Genomic DNA, 22,235 nt, shown 5'->3' with positions numbered 1-22,235 from the left:
CCATTGTGTATGATGTCTTTTCGTTGATACAAGCTATAGAACAGCTTGATGTAAAACTGGATATCACATGGAAAACTACCTAGTGAGGAGATTGAAAGGCGGTTGTCATGCTAGCAGGACCTCTAGGACGACTTTAAGACTTCTCGTGATTATACACCATCCATTTCAACAGATGTGTTGTCAGCAATACGACATATTTATGTTCATATTTCATTTTTTTGTCTCAAAATGATTAAAGTTTTTTCTTTTATACAGTAAAACATTTCCAAACGGCTTTGATGTTTGATCTCCCAGAGGGTAACTGATGTGATATTATTATGAGGTGTGGCCCCTCCCCATTCTCCACTCAATGGCGCCTTCTGCTCTGACTATAAAGAACAAAAGGTTTAAAGTCGGGAACGTCACTGTTATTGGGGGCCTAGGACGTCTAATAGCTAAGTCAAATACGAATGATTTGTAATTATTTTTTGTATTGTCAGAAAAAAAAAATTCCATTAACGTCCTAGGTTGAAATCAATAAGTTCTTATCAGCGAGCTTTGCATGGTTCACATGTTTCCCCGACGTCGTTATGTAAATTGTCATGGTTATTGATAGCCATCGCATTGCCATTATACACGGGACCGGTCAGGGTTATACGTCTACCGTGATAACAGTTTTGTATGGAGGTGTAAGATGAATCTTCAGGCGTTTCTGAAAGTTGCTCTTCAAATAGATATTAAAACTAGGTCACGGACTTCAAATCGTTAACTGAGCAGCGTCCTCCAAGTTTGGTCGATTGCTTTTAATATGGAGGCATCACTGGCGTCGGAGACACAGTTCCTATAGGGAAAAAAAGCAAGAATTGCTGAACAAACAAATTCTCTATCGATCTTAATTAAGACATTAAACTAATTTGAGAGAGAACGATTTGCCAACAGCACGAAAGACAGCTTTAGGCGAAACTAAATTAAAGAGTGAAAGAAATTCCCATTCGATCGTTACAAAACCTCGGGAAAGAAATGGTATGGTAGTTTTTAGCATCTGATGTGATTTATAACAAGGAACTAATGAGGCTTCTATAATTACAGAACTGTTGATGGTACTAATCGATTTAATGAAAGAAGGCGAAAGCTGCATCACTTCTTCACGTCTTTGAAATAAACATAACTCGCTTTGTTAAAATATAAAACATTTGATATAGCGCCCTATCTAGCTAACATAAGCCACTCTAAAGCGCTTTACAGTACATAGATATACAATTTTATACAGTCAATACAATTAGCATAAATATTAATCAATACAATATTGAGGAATTCACAGGAGCTGCCTTATCGGGCGCTAACTACTAGTCCTATGCCACCTGGCTAATATCTCCCTATGAGTGTATGCCTGTGTGTGTGCTGGATATGTATTGTGTTCTGTTTGTAGTAAGACCGTGCTTCCAATGATTACTGTGTAATATCGAAATACTTCAGAATCCCTGTCCCACTGTACTGTGGTTTTTCGTATATGCAGTAATCTCCCCTTAATTTCGTTTTGGATATAGCTGTAGCACATTTGGACCAGGATACTTGCTTTGACAAGGTAGCACAGTCAGTAAGAGCGATAATATACCTACCTGGAGTCGAGGGTTCGAATCCTGGGCCCGTATTCATAAAGCTGTTCTCGTGTTCAGGCATAGATTCTGTGCTCAAACCAACTTTCTTTTAACTTGCTTAAATCATGTCAAACGATCAAAAAGTCATATGTAAACACTGAAAACAGCTTTCGGCTTTAAGTCTCTCCAATGGTCTTCCAAATCATTGACAAAATAAGATTTTTTTTAAATTCATAATCGGAACAAGAAATTTGGCTTGAGCCCAAAATAACTTCACGCTGGGCACAAAATCCATACTTGAGCATGAGAACGGTTTCATGAATACGGCCCTTGGCCTCGACACATACGTTTTACAATCAGAACACTGTTATTGATATTGTTTTTGTTTATTGCAATTGTTGCTTTTTTCAATAATGTGCCGCAAGGTATGGCTCTATTTTTAGAAATGTCTTATCGCAGCTATTCCGTCTTAGCGTATTGCAGAGTTATCTTCTCTTGGGAGCAGGTATTGCTTGTTACGTCATTGGTCTGTGTGAGAAAATTACGTCGCTTTCTCAAAAATTGATGACGTTTCTCTCACAAACAAGTGCCGCAACAATCAATCCCTGCTCCAAAGAGAAGATAACTCTGCAATACGCAAAGACGGAATAGTCATGCCGGTAAAATATCCAATGTGTATTTACAGTTTTTGGAGGTACAGGCCATGGCGGAACTTGTTTCTGTTTTATTATGACATTATTAACTCTTCAATAACAGAAACAACGTCATAAGTGAAAGCGTCTCAATTCTTATAAACAGCAGAACGCAATAAGAATTATCAAAGACTAAAGTAATAACAAATATACGTTATAGGTTTTATCTCCAGTGTTGTTTTATAACACATGTCAGTTGTGCACTACAATAGCTTCGCACAGTATACGTTACAAAAGAGGTTTACAATAATACAACCTAATATTACAATGATAAACACATAAGGAGAAACAATAGGTATATCAATGTATAGTTTAGGAAATAATTTCATTGAGGTTTGACTATCGAATGTTTCAGGACTTCCCACCCTTCGTGATACACATGTTTTTTTTGTCATCATTTCGTATTGCGTATCGGGCATTCCATTACCGTAGTGTAAATTATGGTTACAACGCGTAAACAATAGTACACGTGCGTGACGATGATATGTCAACACCCGATATCGAGATTAACTGGGAAATGTGTATTCACACGTTCTTTTGAAATAAAGCGTATGATACACACATTTCTTTTAAAACCGAAAACACGTTAACAATATTCAGTTTCGTAATATATCAAGACAAATGCTTCCAGACAACGTATATTTTGCGTGGTATTTGTTGGTATCGAGACAGTGTTTCACTTATGGATAGAATCTGTCGTATCGTTATAAAGTGACACACATATGCTCTATAGACGTTTACTTTACCTACCTAAGACCAATATGTGGGCGTGCTCTATGCATAATGTATGTAAACTATATAGATCTACAGTGACAAAACACTTACTTCCATCGATTAAGCATCGTAGGGAGATATCGCCGACTGGTGATTGAGCAATATTTTCTTTTATATCTACATAAATATAGACAAACAGACAGGCGGAAGTAAAAACTATATTTACATACAGATAGATAGACAGGTGGATCTAAGGATGATACTAACATATAGGCCGACAAATAGACAGGCGGATTTAAGGATTATACTTACATACAGGCCGACAAACAGACAGGCGGAAGTAAGGATTATATTCACAACAGACAGGCGGAAGTAATAATTATATTTACATAAAGGTAGATAGACAGGCGGATTTAAGGATGATACTAACATACAGGCCGACAAACAGACAGGGGGAAGTAATGATCATATGTACATACAGGTAGATAGACAGGCGGATTTAAGGATGATACTAACATACAGGCCGACAAACAGATAGGCGGAAGTAATCATTATATTTACATACAGATAGATAGACAGGCGGATTTAAGGATGATACTAATATACAGGCCGACAAACAAGCAGGCAGTAGTAAGGATGTTACTAACAGACAGGCCGACAAACAGACAGGCGAAAGTAAAGACTATATAAACATTCAGATATAAATATTTACATACAGGCCGATCAACAAACGACGGAAGTAAGGATTATATTCACATAGCGATAGACTAACAGACAGACGGAGGTAAAGATACATGTATGTATAGTTACACAAACAGACAGACTGAAGTAAATATGAACTTTGTACACACGCACAGACAAACAGACAAGCGAAATTAAAGATGATATTTACATAAATGCATAATAGATACATAAATACATAATAGATACATAAATATATTTCATGCAGACAGCATATTTAAACATCGTAGAATAATAAATACAAATTAGTAACTATGATAACAGAGTTATAGGTAACCATACTAACATATATTAAAAGTAATTATATGGTGTTTTTAGAAGGAGCTATTGTAACTGGTATAAGAACTATGTAGTATTCATTATTGTTACATGTATTTGTGATATTATGCATTAAAATAACCACGGTTACATGTATAAGAAGTAACTATGGTAACGGGTATTAGGAGTAACTATGGTAACGGGTATTAGGAGTAACTATGGTAACGGGTATTAGAAGTTACTATGGTAAAGGGTATTAGGAGTAACTATGGTAACGGGTATTAGAAATTACTATGGTAACGGAGATTAACTATGGAAACAGGCATTAAAACGTGACTTATCTTTAACGGAACACCTATTGATTGAAGTAATTGATGAGGAACTTACTTGACCAAATCAGTGCAAGTAGTTCTGTTACTTTAGTTCAGCCTTAACGCCATCCCTAGAGGAAGGGAGGTGATGCCAAACTCGCGTGGTATGGACCGATACATAAACATACAACATGGATGCATTCGCCATAAAACGTACTTACAGTCAATCACCATAGAAACTCGTTCGAAATATTTGGCTTTGCTTGGATAGGAGTTTTCCATCCATCTTTATCATTTATCAGACAAAAACATATTTTTGATTGAATATTCTTTGTGGATGTTTTACTCTACATTCAGATACGTATAATATTGATAATGATTTGTTCTTGATATTAATCACCTTACAAGCAAGCTATTTGACAACTCAAAAACTTTCATTTTACGATAGTCCAATTTCTTTTCCTGAATATTTTTAGCATGTCCCACTTTTCTTTTCGAGTGATTATGTTACAAAGGATTCGCTACATTTAATCCTATTCAGAGTACCAGAAATTTCTTGGTGGCTACATGCCAAGAAAACCTACTCGAAAACTACTCCAATCTTCGCTGAATAGATGTTTTCTTTTTCATTATAACCTTACATTCTAGTTGTTACCGTTCTTTTTCTCCAGGATTCAAGTCTTGTTCCCTGTATATTAGACCATTGGTGATTCATACGATCCCCTGGTTTGACGGCGGACACCAAAACTCGTTTTCCCTACACGTTAATTGCAAGACGCATGTGTCGCTCAGAAGAACGTTTGCTTCGTCCTCAGTTGATACCGGGGATCATCATGTTATATCATGTGGCTTCTCATTTTTTGACGTAATGGGGGCTGTGCCTGTTTGTTGATGTTTAAGTATGTTTTTTATTTCTATTTCATTGGACAGTAGGCCATTTCTTTCCACCGGTGAACTCTCCATATGGTAACATCTACCGTCGGCATAGTTTCGGGTTGCACACACACTGCCTTTTCTCCATGACGATCACTAAGAAAACCACGATATATAAAGAATTTAAACTGAAATAAAATGTGGTAAATGTAATGACATTTAGAGTGTTCACACGATTGACGAATTAATAATTACACTTCTTTTGCAACAGTTATGGAACAAGCATTTCTAACCTAATTTAATCACTCTTGTAGGCCAAGATTGAAGCGCGAAGAGAGTCTTAGTTGACATCTTCGTTATCTGCATTCGTCTAGGAAATATCAAAGTCAATTGTCACTTGAACCCTCTTTCCCACCCGACGATAACGTATACGGTACATTTCTCCGACGTCTCTATGCTGAACTTTTACTCGACATGATTACATGTGTGTCCTGTAATGTGTTTAAGGGGTTAACTAGAGTTGACGTTAATTAGCCAGTGACACACAATTAGAAGATTAAATGAAGTTACTGTAAAATGTTGTTACCAATATCGACTAGAGTAGGCCCAAAGGAAAAGCCAATCCCCGAACAAATGTACCGTCGCACAGTTTCTCTGACAAACACGTCTCTCTGTTCAAGTGTCAAGTTGAAAACCTTCCAATATGTAAGTTCGCAGCGCAATTGTATCCAGGTCGAGAATATTCCATCTAAGAGAGAGTATGTACAACGTTGTGATTTCAAAAGGCTTTTCAAAACCATTGGGGCTTTTATTAATTCATGATCTCTATTGAGAGTACACACAAGGCTTACATTTTTTTGTGGGAAAATATGGGAATCGCGGACCATAGTAGGTTGTATCACATCATATGTTTTTTGTCGAGATAAATTTGAAAAACCCTTAATGTAAAAATTTCAATTTGTAAAAGAATATCTTAGTTATTCTTTATTTCCACTACTGTTTCATTTTTGATAAACTGATGTCCTGATGTTGATTAACGAATAGAAGTGCTCGCCATCATTTAGTCGTCCTCCAGATAAAAGTACTCGCCATTTTTAAGTGGTTCTACAGATAAAAATTGCTCGCCATCATTTTGTTGTCCTCGAGACGAAAATGCTCACCATCATTTAGTCGTCACCAACAGTAAATGATAATCACGATTTACTTAAACTTACATTAAACTATTTCAAAATGTCAAGTTTAAAGTTGATATGGAGAATAATACAAGAGTTATATGGCAATTTGAATCCAAGCGTCTGGCGCTTGTTTCAGAGTCAGTTCTAAATGCTATCAGAGTAAGGTACGCTTCTCCGGGTAAATAACTAATAAAACTTAATCTACTTCTGTTTTCCCTATAGGTACATTCACCGTATTTACTTGTACACCAAACACACGCTGATTACCTCAGGGACATTGTGTTTTAGAGGTAATTTTAAGCCAATCGTACAATTTAATAAAGCACGGTCTCTCTGGCTGAAATTTGATACGGTTATTTTTTCGGATGACGACGAACTTTGCTGAGCTAGACAAGAACTGTGTTAAACTAGAGCTTCGTAAGAGACTTGTCTGTCACGAACGCGCTTCCCGTTCTAATCAATCGACATTCTTCGATAACCTTAACAATATAGCCGCTGTTAGTATCTTGATTAGCTCCGAATGCGTCTTGCTCTTTAAAGGCGGCAACCGATTGACGATATTCCTTTATTACTTGTATTCCTGGTCATGTGGCGATTTTTCATTTTTCAAGAGCACAGGGATAAAACAAGAGGATGTTCAAATTAAGGAAGCCAAATATATCACGATCTCATGTGGAGCTTGATTGGCTCTAACTCGTGAGATGATACGTAAGATAACACATGGAATCTGATACTGGGACTATTTTAGAACTAAGCTGTGTCACGAAATTGATACAGGGTCTATATCAAATATAACTAGTTACACGAAATTGATACAGGGAATATTCCAAATATAATCTGTGTCACGTAACTTGTTTTAAAAATGACGACCACGCATAATTTACGATACCTCACAACGACAGCAAAAGTTTCGGTTTCCATAACACAATATGTAATGGTATTGTTTATATATAAAAAGAAACTTAAATATCTTCCCATGGATGATGCGCACATTAAATGAAGACCAATATACCGACGTTAAATAAGGACAAACATACCGACATTAAATGATGACCAATACCAGACATTCACTAATAAGTTCAGACATACGCGTGGTTATGCTGTCTATAAATGTTTACTGGTATCGGCCAGACCAGGCCTGGTCTAGCACCATCGATTTGGTTTCGCTCGAAACTTATTCTCTTGTAAAAGCGGAATATCATAATCGCGTTCAGAATAACATTACTGCAAATAACTTTTCATTGAAAACTGGAACAACTCGACAGTTCAGTATAGACCCGTCTAAGTATTAAAAGGAAAATATACACTAGATGTATGTAAATAAATGTTCGTCGCATTTACCACGAACGAATGCGCATTTCTGTGACTTATCTTAATACTTTAGAAATTGTATTTAGCGTGCTTAAATATCTGTTTGTAAAGATTAAATATTTTGCAGGGGTGTCTTTCACCAAAGAAATTTTAAGGAATGCTATATCCGTATACATGGGACTATAGGCGTGGTTAATCAGCCTCTCCCTTGCCTAATTTGACTATTTGCTGGCTGCATTCCTTGTAAATGTGATTTCACTTCATGTTGAGGCGTCAAGTACGTTACTCTATCTACCGCGGTGATGAAATTTAATCTAAAACAAGAGGAAGTGTTAATTGAATTGGATTCAGCCAAAAGTCTGAGTTGGACCATGTGTGAATTTGTTTGATAAGGTTTTCGAAAAATCGATAATTCACAGCATTAAAATAATTCCGCTACAAAGCACAATATTGTAATTAATCACTGTTCCATGCTATCGCCGTTCTTGTACAGTGTTTACAAATGTTTACCAGACTGGGAAGTTACTATCTTCGGGCTTTATCTTGAAGCCAACACAGAGAGTGACTATCGCGAAGTAAAATTGACAACTAGTGACGCATACCTAAACGTGAATCACAACGAAGACGAGGTTAGACTAGTGTGAGTACCAAGAAACGGCAATTATTTGATAAGACACATTTATTAATAAAAGGAAAGAGAAAAATATTTAATCGACAGGCGGTCTTAAAATATGGTCATTATTGTGCAGAAATAGTATATGTCTGCTGTTCAACATATGTCGTTTTCATCGGTAGGCTTACCGATATCAGCATACGGTCATATAGGTTTATTATGACCCATTTTGTGCCAGTATAACCAGGTTTAAAGATACACTGCCATACACACTAGTGCCAAAAACCCATTTTCGTTACTGTTACGTGTTTTACAATGTTTATATAGGGGGCAATTTTGACTTTTAACGGGGCATCCTTGTAAATTCCCGAAAAAGTACAGGTTTGCACAAAAGTTGGGGAAGGTAAAGAAACCGAGTAACCGGCGGAAAAACAAACTAACTGGTCTAGCCCCTTGGATATCGGTTAAGTCAGGTTTCATTATGAAGATTAAATTCGTTATAATCAACTTGTACATATATTACTACTCAAATTACCTTTCGTGATTCGGGTATAGGGGAAACTTATAAGAACGCCGAACTAACGTGAACTACAATGAAGGCAAGACACACGGCTTATAGGTCAGAAACGTCAGATTTACATGGATACTGTAATATGATATAACTGATCAAGTCCCCCGGATATCGCCAGGTCATACTTATAGCGACTTTTGTTTGCTTTTTCAGTAGAGAAACAACGTATTGTTCCTCTTTAACGGGCTCGACGTTAGATTCAAGGGTAGGGATATCACTTTCTGATTGCAATGGTTGTTCTATAGCTGTAAAAGCAGCTCCAGTTAGTTTCACCCATGCCTTACCTCGTCTATTTTGAGTTTGTGACTACAATGTCTGTAACCTGCTTCAAATTCTCACCATTTTCAGAGAAAAAATAATCTAAGACTGCTTTGTCCCTCTACAGAAATATGTTTTTGGGAGCTTTCTCTCAAGCTTTTCCTGAAATTGGCACTGTTCCAGGATTTGAGAACGTTATTTAAGTTCTTGTCATTTACACCATTTACTATCTTATTTCGCCTCGGGAAATAGACCTGGTCTTGGGACATCAGAAACTTGCTATATACCTCAACCCCATACTTTAACCGTTTTATTAAACCGATAAACACTGGAGAGATAGTTTTAACTAGAAATTATTTGTAAACCATAAGCTGTAAAGCTTCACGTCCCAACTTACCCTTTTGATGGCAATGGAGCCGAATGCTTCCGTATTCAGTAGCAATCTCCGTCCACCTCGCACTTCGCTTCCGAGTTCGGTAACAAGCTCCGCCCACCTCACCCCTGATTGGCTCGGCGGAAACACACGAGTGTAGGTGTGTTTTAGTTCCCAGACTAACACACAGGACTAAAACACAGCCAGGCAAAAGTGGGTATATATTCGATTTAACCAATTACTATTATATAGAGTAAATAAAGTAGAGTTATGATAACGTTTTTTTTTATCATGTGTCCTCTAATGCGACAGGACGTTAGTTTAGGTAGTTTAAGAGTCTTGAGCCTTTCTCCATTGGGCCTTTCCCGGTAGTTGTTAGGAAAGGAACAATTGGTAGTCCGTGCTTTTTGTTTTGGAAATCGGTTTGCGGACTAAAATCGTGTTGTAATAATGACCGCCTAATCGGCCGTGCCTTCACCACAGATTTTACTACTATGCTCCAAATCTAGTTCACTTTCTCCCAAAAATTTAACAAAAATAAAACAACATCTTATATATAACTTTACAGAGATATCCCCTTTGCCTTCGTCAGTATTGATTTACCTCCACAAGCCAGGGTCGATTTAACGGAAAAAATATTATCTTTTTTATATCTGTTGTAATCGGAGTGTCTGCATAATATAATTGGTATTACGCAAAATGGGGGCGATACAAAGACCCTATTGTATGTAGATGGAATGCGGTAAGAGCTTGAGATGAAACAGGAGAGGGCGTCCGAGTCCCTAAGTACGGGATGTGTGTTTAGATCAATAGTTAGGAGAAACAACACAGTACCACAGATCAATACAGACAGATGGAGGGATAAACTGTAAAACTTCTGTAGATGTGGAATTCGTAAAACACAAACTGTGTGCCGTGTTAAATGTCTTTTAAAATTTACAATTTAAATTCAGTCATGTTTAATGATATAAAATCTTCAAGAGCGACAAATGTTTACTAAAACTGTTAAGTGTATTTTTAGTTTCTCTCTAAATGATTAAAAAAAAGTTCAAGCAGTTTGTTTCAAACGTCAAATACGTTTATATGCTAATGACCCTGTTTTCAAGATTGAGAAACTAAGGAAAAAATCACCAGCGATTCTTAAACGTCAAGTATTTACTAATTAATCTAGTTTAAAGATTCGAAGACCAAGGACAACATCAAGGTTTTGGAAATGTCGTTATCTTACAGAAATATTATCATAGCACTCTTCCCAGTCGATCAATATGTATCTGGTGGTATATCGTTAATAAGTCTACACATTTATAGTATAAAACATCATTTTTCTTTTACAGGAGGACTCCACTACAACACTGTCGATGTTGACGCACATCTCAATCGATTCGTCTATTGTAAATGGGGTGTCAGTTTTTAGAAATAAATGTCAGTTTTACTTATTTTATCAATCTCTTTGCCACTTGAGGGTGAAACAGGAATCGTACAAACGTCTGTTACACACGACGGATACAAACGTATCCCGTCCCGGGAATCAATATCACTCAGGCAGTTCTTTATTTGAAGAGAAAATGAAATTGAAAACAGTACCAGCCGTCCCGTCCCTGAGATGTGTGGCGAAGTCGACCATTTCTTATTTTGTCTGTGCCAATGAAATGGTCCCTTTGGGATCAATTAGGTTCAGCGTGTGAAAAATCAATAACTTCAAAAACCATCAAATTTAGTCATTGGGCGATGGATGATTGCACGAACTATTTCGTATAAATGCGGTCATTTTATGCAATACTTTTTGGATCGTTAAGAAATTTCTATCAGCTGTCACCATTATAGTTATTAAATATGCATCCAGACAGTTTTGTAAAGGTTACAAGAACTAAATGAACATCAATTAGTCTCAAGGACTCGTGTACCACTGCCAAACACAGTCATTAAGACTGGAAGCGGAATTGGCCGACAAGGCTATAGCTTTGATAAATAATATCAGAAAAATAAATAGTTTCCGGGTTTTTTATATAATAAAAATTATAGTTGTTAAGTTACCAAACAATAATCCATAATAGTGTTCCAATTTATAACAAATCAGTGTGACTGGACCGGAATTCGAACCCTGGGCTTTCCGTTGTAACCGACTGAGCTACCTTGTGTAAGGAAATGTCCAAAAACAAATAAAGGGGAGATAACTGAATGTTTATATCCTTAATTTAAAGAAATGTAAAATTGACAACGATTATCGTTAATGTATCAATATAATTAAACTTTCCTAATAATAACGGGGAATATTTGTATATTAAATAACAGAAAAAGGTTCCGAAATATGCACTGATTATATAAATTCGTCCCTAACCATAAATTAAAGCATATACACATATGCTTATAAACTATAATGGTTTGGGTCACATACCAAATACGTTATAACAGCAACACTCAAAAGTCACCAACGGTACAACAATAAACAGTCCCCGTGGACATGTTAACAATATCAACAATGTGTTGTTTACTTATGCATGTTTCATAGCCTAATAAAGCCGACTGATATAATACTGAGTGATTTGATTACATGTAGGTATTAATGATCACATCTAAGTTATTCACGTCCTCACATCGAGAACTCGGACAGTGACAACACATAGAAACAGATTTGAGAGCCTCCGATATATATATAATGTCTTCTTTATCCAATGAGAGATTGTTTGGTATAGTTCACCATACAGTGTCGCCTTATTCAGTGATGGGCCTGTCGACAATCTCGTTAAAACACTTTTATTTCCCTCCGATAGTCTAAGTTCCATTCAAACATGCAATAAAAGATATGTGTTTTAATCAGACTGGTCCGACAAAAGCGAAATATAGGTTTTGTAGATATATCTTATTTAAATTTAAATTGAAGTTGGGTTACGATGTTTGATTATTTGTAACATTTACAACACAACACAAACACCTGTTTATATAATTATGTTTGTAATTCGTTATTTATGTTTGGGAAAGTTTAAAGTAAACACACATATGATGTAACACGTATATATACCTTTCTGTAAGAGTAACAATAAATCATCATCGCAACTGGTTTTAAATCAATGAATAATGCCTGTGTTTAAACAATTCTGTAGAAAATAGAGGTGTTTTAACGTAACTGTAATACCTGTGTTTAAATTTGTTTTGATACCTGTGTCTAAACCTTTTTGTAATACCTGTGTTTATATTTGTTTTGATACCTTTGTCTAAACCTTTTTGTAGATACGTTTATTTGGACGCTTCTGAGTAGAAGAAGGATTTATCATGAATAACCCATTTTCAAGGCGATGGAACTTTTGTTCTGGAAAAAGTTTTTTATTCAATTGTTAAGCACGTCATCTTGGCATGGTAAACAGTTTTACCTAGCCATTATACATGTCTAGACAAACCACCAAGACACGATATATCCCAGACCCCGCCGGCTCCACGCGCTAATACAATTACCAAAGTGTCCATCACGTGTGTTATATTGGTCCGCACATCCAGATTAACAACTAACTTGAAAAGCTTTCATTCCCCATAGGAACGGAATATTGAAATTCTTAAGGTGTTAAAGTTGATCCTTTTTATTTCCTTATCACGTAATGATGTACATTTACAAACTAGAATGTATTTGGTAAATGCGAAAAGGCCGTACATATAAGGTAAAGCGGCGATGGTAGTCGTGGTTTTTTTATCACGGAGGCTGCGAAAATCAAATGCTATTTGTTAATCCAGCTTTGGTAATGTGAAATGATATATAGACGACACAGATAACATCTGACCATAAATATACCCCGTGGTAGCATTCTAATCACCTAATGTATTTCCCCAACTTGTGTGAACCACAGGAAAGCAAACACTGTCGTACCCACATCAATAGATCTGATGGTGGTACTAAAGACAGATTCGCCAATATCACGTGGTAGGGAATCTAATGATATACACAGAATATAATAATTCAAATATTCTCACCCATTTAACCCTTTAACCCCTATGTAACTTTAGTAGACCCTGTCATGCATTGATAGGGATGAGTTCATTATGTTCTACAGTGGTGAAAGGGTTAAATAAACCATGGTATCACAGGATCTCACAGCTAGACCTTTATAGAAGATACTCGATAATGAAAGTAGTTCAAGCTCAAAATCGATAAAACGAAGGATATATTTACGGGAACCCTTGAAAAGCAACATTGACAACATGACTAAGTATTATTTCCAAAAAAATGGAAATATATTTTGCTTCATTGACGACAACTGCTATAAATATCTTGGTAAAATCCAAATAATGTCAAGTCCTCAAAATATGAGATCCGAGGTAATGTCAACGAGGCTACAAGTCATACTAACGAGTAAACCCAAAATATAACAAAATTTAAGCAAAAATCCAAAAGGATTAACATTTATAGAATACAACTGATCAATGAATCTTGCTATATAAATATACTCAGAGGTAAAGTTATACAAACTGGCATTGTTTGTAGTCCTCATTTGAAAGTTTTATATTATATAAAAGATTGTTCAAACCGTACAGAAGAGACTTACGTAGGCGGAAAAGTCAAGGGATGTGTTTACAAGATAAACTTCAAACGCAATAAAAAAGAAGTATTAATTCCAGAATTAATAGTAATAGATTTAGGAGGCACGATATATTCCAGCATTAATAGTAATAGATTTAGGAGGCACGGTAGTCTAGTGGTAGGACGCCGGGCTCGTGACCGAAGGGTTGCGGGTTCGAGTTCCGGCACGGCACTGTGTTGAATCTTTTAGCAATACACTTTACTCCGTCTGTTCCAGTCTACTCAGCTGTAAATGAGTACGTGGTTGGGCAGTGCTAGAATTGTAGTATGCTAGTTGTGAGCGCCGAACTGGCAGCACCGGCTGTATGCTCCCCAGAGCGTCGAGAAAGCTATTGACTGGTTGCAAAGGCCCTATAGCCACGGATAATAATTTGCGAACCGCTTTGAGACGACCTAAGAACTAGGCTGTGATAAAGCGGTATATAAGAACCTCGAAATATTATCATTATTATTATTATTAAAAGACTAAAGAAAATGTGTTGCTTTTGGAGCGAATTTAAGACGAACTGAAAGAAGAAGTAGGATGTACAAGTCTCATTTCTTGGCTGTTGTTAGTGGAAGCCTTTCTTAAACCTTGTATCAGCATTAAGCCGACCATGTTTCTCAGCAGTGACACCAAATCGCAAAGCGAATAAGCAAGTGGATGGATAAGACGAGGTTGAAATGAGGTTCTCATGAGGGTGCATGCGTAGCCACAACATTGCTGTTATTTCTAAAACACCCCGTGAGCAGGAGTAAAGTGTTATTTAGTACAAAACAGAAGTTATAGAATCTGCATAAAGTTTGCATGGCTAGTATTATCATATCTGTCATGTTTGAGTTGGATAACGCTTGGCTTTAATGTGGACTTATTGCCACGCCCTCTCATAATGTTAGAAATGCGTAGGTGCGACGGTGCCGTTTAATAAAACAGTTCGATTCTTTACAAACATACAAACTTTTTTTTTTATGTAATCATAGTTTTTTTGTCATTGTAAGAAAGCGGCCATATCAATTCAATAATTAAGCAATCAATCAATCAATTATATTATTCAGTAAATGTATCAAACCACATCTCGCAACAAATAGATAAAAAATCATCAAATTAACTTTGTGCATCCAGGAATGATTTGTTAGGTGTAATTAAACGCGTTTTACTTTTCAGGTCCATTCCGTGTTGGGCAGGTACGACATGTTACCAGCTTCAGATAAAGTTGGGTTAATTGGTATGCCAGTAATATGAGTGGTTTGGTTTGGTTTGGTTTAATGTTGTTTAACGTCATATTTTAAAACAGCTAAGGTCATTTAAGGACGGCCTCCATGTGTGTAGTGTATGCGTGCTTGCGTGTGTGTATGCAGGAGACAGGGTATGTTGGTGTGCTTGAAGTAACTAAATTGGTGAATAACATTCAAAAAATTAACATCAATACATTTCAACCACATCTAAATACTAAATGTTCTTTTTGCAGTATTACTGATGAACAAATTTGCACATTCTATCTCCTAGAGAAATAATCACCCGGAGATACAGTGTACCGCCTTTTAGATCTCCGAAGAAAGTGCACCGTGCCAAATCTCGCTGATGGTTTTACTAGAAATGTATTTAAGCTTTTCACAAGTTATTGTTGGAATTGATCCTCAAGTGAATTCGTGAGATTTCAATTTATATAGGTTGGCATCTATAAAACACCAATACGTAGGATCAGATTAATAATGCACTAGCGTTTCGCAATGCACCCAGAGTCTTTGCTCTGTAAAAAAAAATGAATTTTCCTTCGACTTGCTTTGCTCTGTATTTTCTATATGTATTCCATGCACGTAATAGCTTCCATGTTTCATTAAAGAATACTAACAGTAAAGACCTGACACGACCTCCCTTTACCGTGTGTGAACTCTGAATAACGAGCTTACTAGGACTCGTGAAATATATCACTATAGGAAAGTGATGAATGGGTACAGTGGCCATTGACTTGGAGCAGATTTTCAGAGTATCCAAAACGGTGAACTCACAATATCTGCCTAACACTACAGAAAAGTTTTAATGTTTTCTCAAAATTAAAGTTTAAACTTCAAGTATCTTTGTATACTTAATACACTATTCTTTCTTAGTCATAAAACGTTAGGATTCAGGAAAGTTGCATGCTAAAAATGTTTCTTAAGTCATTTTTTTACAACAATTTTCTCACCCTGGTTACAAATTCCACCATAATACACGTGCATACGTTGATCATTTCTTAAATATCTTTATGATATATCTTTGTGGCGTGTTATGATCAACATGCTATTTTATGTCATGTGATGTCAACCGCTACAACGTATTCATGTTAATACGTTCCAATATAACATGTATATCCCGAATGGGTTTTATCACTTATACTGTCTGGGTAAGAAACGAATATTAATAATATGTCCATTATTGTGACAGTAACACAATTATGCACTCTGTTATGCTCCAATTTGTAACCTCTCGTTCACATGTGAATCTAATCAAATAGTGATCTAATATCTTCCATTCCACTTAAGCTACAGAGTTATTACATGATATTGATTCATATTTTGTAATAAATAGCACATACACTGTAACTAAATTCTGTAACTAAAACACAATAGCTTTTATATGAACATTTCGAGCATACCATAACAAAACAATACACACTAATGCATAAAAACGACGGCACGAAGTTAGCTGATTGCTAAATGCGCAATTTTATGTTTGACATTTAAAACAAATGACAATGAAGTGTTGGCAGCAACAATGCAGGAAAAACGATCTGTTTGGAAACAAATTTAAATCCCAAGCTCTGATGGCTACAAATGGTTTCTTTATGCAGAATGTTGAACGCTGTGGTTCTAATTACACCCACCAAACTTATTAAAAAAAACAAAAAAACAAAAAACAAAAAAAAACATGTTTCTCTATTTCTTAAAAAAAATAAAAAAATTCTTGACATATAAATCGGTACTGATTATCACGAGTAGAACATTTGCTTTCTTCCATAGCAATGAATAATGACGATACACGTTGCGCTACATGAGAGTGTTTCACACATTGACAAACAAAAGCACGGACTGACGGTGATAACATCATTAACAGTTATGGGGTCACATGATATCTATATAAATTTACCCTTTAATCAAGATACATGTATAACATGTATAACAAATTAAGCCAAACAAAATGATTTCATACAAAAGGTTGATATTTGCCATTTTAACAAAACATTTGTCGTTTTATGGAATGTCAACAATCAGACGCAGATCCGGGGGACTTTCTTGAGACTCAGTACAATCCATCCCAACTTGCCAATACTCAGTTGTAACTTTACATTTGTTTCATTGAAAATTTAACCCGTGCAAAATGGAAAATTTAAAAATTTATTAATTTTTAGCCTTTTCCAACAAGTCAATCGATCCTCGACGGTCAGCCAGAATATTGAAGCACAGATAATACATACGGAATCAACAAAAACATTAAATTTATAATTGTCTATATATACTACAATTGATTGTGCCATACATGTTATACACGTCTCCGTGGTTTTTTTCTTCAAATCATCTCAGGTTTCTGATAGTTATAACATACAAAGTCCTAATGTATTATTTCGGTAGACGTACTGAACACATATACAATCTAAACCGTTCAGACACCGCCATTTCAAACATGTATAGCTATGTATGTCCTTTACAGGTTTGTTCCATTGGAAATCTAGTTTGTACTATCATCCCTTTCATGACAAGAGTGTCGTTTGATATCTATACATTTCTACAACGAACACTTATGGTATCGCTAACTGCTTTATTTAAAACCTGTCCCGTACATTAGCTTTCCGTGTTGTATTACTATATCATATTGAAACAAGTCTACTCAATGTTAAAGGAACATTGCAGATTAATAATTTACTTGCAAACCTATTCATACCATATTTCTAACAACATTGCTCTTCCCGTTCATAACAGTGGATAGATCTGATGTTGATCACTATACGAACATATCGTACATCTGTGTAAATACATCAGGAAACTTCTAGCAATCCAAAACATGTGTGGACAACGTATACTATATAGAAGAAACTTATTTATTTATAAACAGTATAGCAGGCACTATACACCCGTCAAAAGCAAAAGGAATATAGGCAGGGATGTTTAACAGTTGTTATATTTGTAATGAATGCATTACAGATCACTCAAAGCTTGCCAACGTCAGAGTGTGTGTGTAATACATGTACATGTAGCCTTACCACAGCTTGTAGAAATACTGAAAAACGTGTACATGTAGCATTATCACATCTTGTAGAAATACTGAAATACGTGTACATGTAGCATTACCCCATCTTGTAGAAATACTAAAATACGTGAACATGTAGCATTATCACATCTTGTAGAAATACTGAAATACGTGTATCTGTGAAAGTGGCACTATACATGATGCCGTTGGAAGCACGGTCCCACTACAAACAGAACACATTACATCTCCAGCACACACGCAGGCATACACATATAGGGAGATATTAGCGCCTGATAAAGCAGCTCCTGTAAATTCCTCAAAATTGTACTGATTAATGTATATGCTATTTGTATTAATTGTATACCATGTAGTGTACAGCGCTTTAGAGTGGCTTATTCTAGCTAGATAGGGCGCTATATTAAATGTTGTATATCATTATTATTAAAAAGTTAAATTGACAGACGAAAACCAGACAAAAAATTAAAACTCAATTATAAAATTCCACCTATGTGTTAAGTGGATAGTGATATTAGGATACAAACTTGCTAATGTTGGAATCTCGATGGAATGGTCAACAGTAGACAGACAAATATACGTAAAGTTACCCCTTAAACTGTACACATACACCAGACATTTGCTATTCCAATTTGCTGTTATTCTTCATGTATTTCGAAACACTTTCTATATTTATTTTGTATTCTTTTGACCTTCAGTATGAACATGTTTATTTGATTTAATGCCCATATGGTGCGATAAATTGTTTACTCTGTTTGGCTTTCTTCAACCAAAAATTTAATGTTTAGATGTGTGTTGCCTTTCTGTGTATTTATCGCTATTTTGCTAAGTAACACGCTTGTTGACTATTAGTGCCCGATGTTAGCCGTATCCGTGAAGCCGGAATGATACATTTTGGCACTGTTTACATGGAGGCTAGTTTAAGACTTAATTATTTGCTGAAGTTAAGTAAAGTAATAAAGGGTTAAATGGGAACCTTCCTTTTCTCTCTGTATTTTTATAGACTTCTGGAACAAACAAATTGTAAAGATTGAATCTCCTGGATACAAGGTGGTGAGTTCCGCTGGTGCATTTTTAAGTCATCAATGTTTGTCGAAACCTTGATGGCCACAATCTTCTCTTTTGAAAAGTGGAACGGTTCATTATATACACCTTTTATTGCTGCATTTTTACTTTGAAATTAATACTCCAGCTATTTATGAACTTTATATAAGAAAGCGTCAACGCACATTACCTTCTGTTTAAACAATACTGTAGATCACCTTGGAATATCCACCTGTTTGGCTACTAACTTCCCTAGAAGGATGAAACAGATGTATGGTGCAATGTAACGTGTGGCACGTGCATTTTCAAGCGATTATTTTTAGTAACAAGGCGGTTGAATTTGCTTATTGACTATCAGTCCCCGTGGATAGTCGAAACCTTATACCTTGAATTTATTCTGGTACGATTAACATGAAATACCAGTCTGCTGAAGTCAAGTTTTGTAAATCCGTATTGCAATAAAGGATATTTAGATACTTTTACACGTACAGTGTATTATACATATGTTTTGGAACACTTCAAACATGCATATTTTATTTACTCATTTACTTATCCTTTTATTTTACCTTAAATACCACCGATACCACTTTAAATACCTTTAGTTGACGAAAGGACCATGTGAAATATCCTTAATTCTTATTTTTAGTGATTTTATTTTCGAATAATGGCGTGGTATCCAGTGAATCTATTCATTACATCATATGTGAAGAGTGACATTTTACGCTGGTGCTATTACCTAACGATTTTATGGCGTGTTTTCATGTCTATCAGTCAATTGGATTATCATAACCAAGATAAAATACACGACGACTCGAAATTTAATTTGAAGATTACAGACTACGCGGTTAATTTGTATACATTCTTATTGATTGATAAAACAAGAAGAAACTCGGCTATCAGTTTTATGTTAGCTCTCTAACTGGTCCTGTCTGAAATGGTAATTCGTTTTATATTTGTATGACTGTCGCGTGTGTTCTATCATACTGATCACGACGGTCGCGTGTGTACTATAATACTGACCATGACTGTCGTGTGTGCACTATAATACTGACCACCAGATCGTATGCGTACTATCATACTGCTCACGACGGTCGCGTGTTTACTATAATACTGACCACCAGATCGTATGCGTACTATCATACTTATCACGACGGTCGCGTGGGTACTATAATACTGACCATGACTGTCGTGTGTGCACTATAATACTGACCACGCCTGTCCTGTGTGTACTATAATACTTACCACGACTGTCGCGTGTGAACTATAATACTGTCCACGCCTGTCCTGTGTGTACTATAATACTGACCATGACTGTCGCGTGTGTTCTATCATACCGATCACGACGGTCGCGTGTCTACTATAATACTGACCATGACTGTCGTGGGTGTACTATAATACTGACCCCGACTGTCGCGTGTGTACTATCATACTGACCACCAGTTCGTATGCTTCCTATCATTCTGATCACGACGGTCGCGTGTCTACTATAATACTGACCATGAATGTCGTGTGTGTACTATCATACTGACCACGACGGTCGCGTGTGAACTATAGTACTGACCACGCCTGTCGTGTGAGTACTATAATACTGACCATGACTGTCGTGTGTGTACTATAATACTGATCACCAGTTCGTGTACGTACCTAACGACACCGAGTAGACTCTCATACAATGGTAGCTCAGTGTAGTGATTGACAACTCGTATAGCTGTTACTGGTGTGACGTAATATCGAACGACTGAAACCATAATGATTCTATTTTAACATTTAAGAGTTAAAGTGACATCATCCTTGATACAACATCAATGGTGTGCACGTCTTCGTCAGCTTAATGACACACTCAGATTAACTATGATAAAAATGTAGTTCTTTGTTGAACACATTAATAACACATACATGCTTTGGGAAATAAAAAAAAGGAATCTTGTCGGATTATATGTTAACAGTATTGTTGAAGGTAATTTTTGAAAAGTCAAATTTAAAACATTAATATTAGGCGAATTTAGAAATTAACCTTGTACAACACAATCCTTCGTCAATGAACCAACTCCGTCATTTATCATACCCATTCTTTATCCACGAAACCATCAGTATTCTCATGTGTACTACATGTGTAACAGCAGCAGTAGCAGTGAACATGATCATGTAACACGACATACAGAGTGGGCCCACAGTCATGTATCGTTACACAATATTAGAATTATACATAAGTCACCTCATACTAAATATTCATGTTTGACACTGAATCAGAATGAATGACACTTGATGTCATATTTAGTATGGATGTTTGCAAATGATATCTCAAAATACACAAAATGATAAATTCTGAAATTCACCTTCGGTTTTTGTTTGTAGGTTCACTGCTGGGTGGCTGTACCATGTGTCGTCTGCTACCGATGTACGATTTCAGGTGAGCGTTACCAAACCGGAAGGTCAGATAAAGAGCTCCACTTCAGGCACAGTTTATCACAATAAGGTCACAAAGTAGCTGGTGACGAATGAAGGCTATTACAGGCCGTAACGAGTCCTCTGTATGTCCTCTTTGTACAGCTCTTATGTCTACACAACGCGGCGTTCACATCCACAATGGCGGGCGTAACACACATGTCTGTTGCTATATCGATCACGACGCCAGGGCAAGCCCTACCACAGCGATTGCCTCTGTGCGAATCTAAATCGAACAGAAAACTCTAGTTGAATATATGGTATGCATGCCTGAGAGTATGGTGGGAGCTGAATGGGTATATTTTAGCTTCAGCTGTCAGAGTATCGACCCCACCTTTCACATATCTAATATCAATAATTCAAACGGTTTCATTTCATAGTTAGCCCCTGATAGCCTGCATCCACCTGCCAATACTATCTTATTATTGCCACGCTTTTGGCCATAACGTTCACTTTTAATACAGTCAAACAGCTCATTTTGTCTGACAAATTC

General features: G+C 36.3%; 1 protein-coding gene across 1 annotated transcript in view; it reads right to left on the bottom strand.

The window, feature by feature from the left end:
• The window catches only part of LOC110443763 (protein unc-93 homolog A-like), a 41,499-nt gene extending 19,782 nt beyond the window's left edge, over positions 1-21,717 (bottom strand). Inside the window, exon 1 of the mRNA XM_021488157.1 lies at positions 21,634-21,717. The gene's annotated coding sequence lies outside the window, so the exon portion shown is untranslated. The remainder of the gene's footprint in view (positions 1-21,633) is intronic.
• Between the last annotated feature and the right edge of the window lie 518 nt (positions 21,718-22,235).

Source organism: Mizuhopecten yessoensis, unplaced genomic scaffold (assembly GCF_002113885.1).
Source record: "Mizuhopecten yessoensis strain PY_sf001 unplaced genomic scaffold, ASM211388v2 scaffold716359, whole genome shotgun sequence".
NCBI classification, from domain to species: Eukaryota; Metazoa; Mollusca; class Bivalvia; order Pectinida; family Pectinidae; genus Mizuhopecten; species Mizuhopecten yessoensis.
This window is presented reverse-complemented; position numbering and strand designations above follow the sequence as displayed.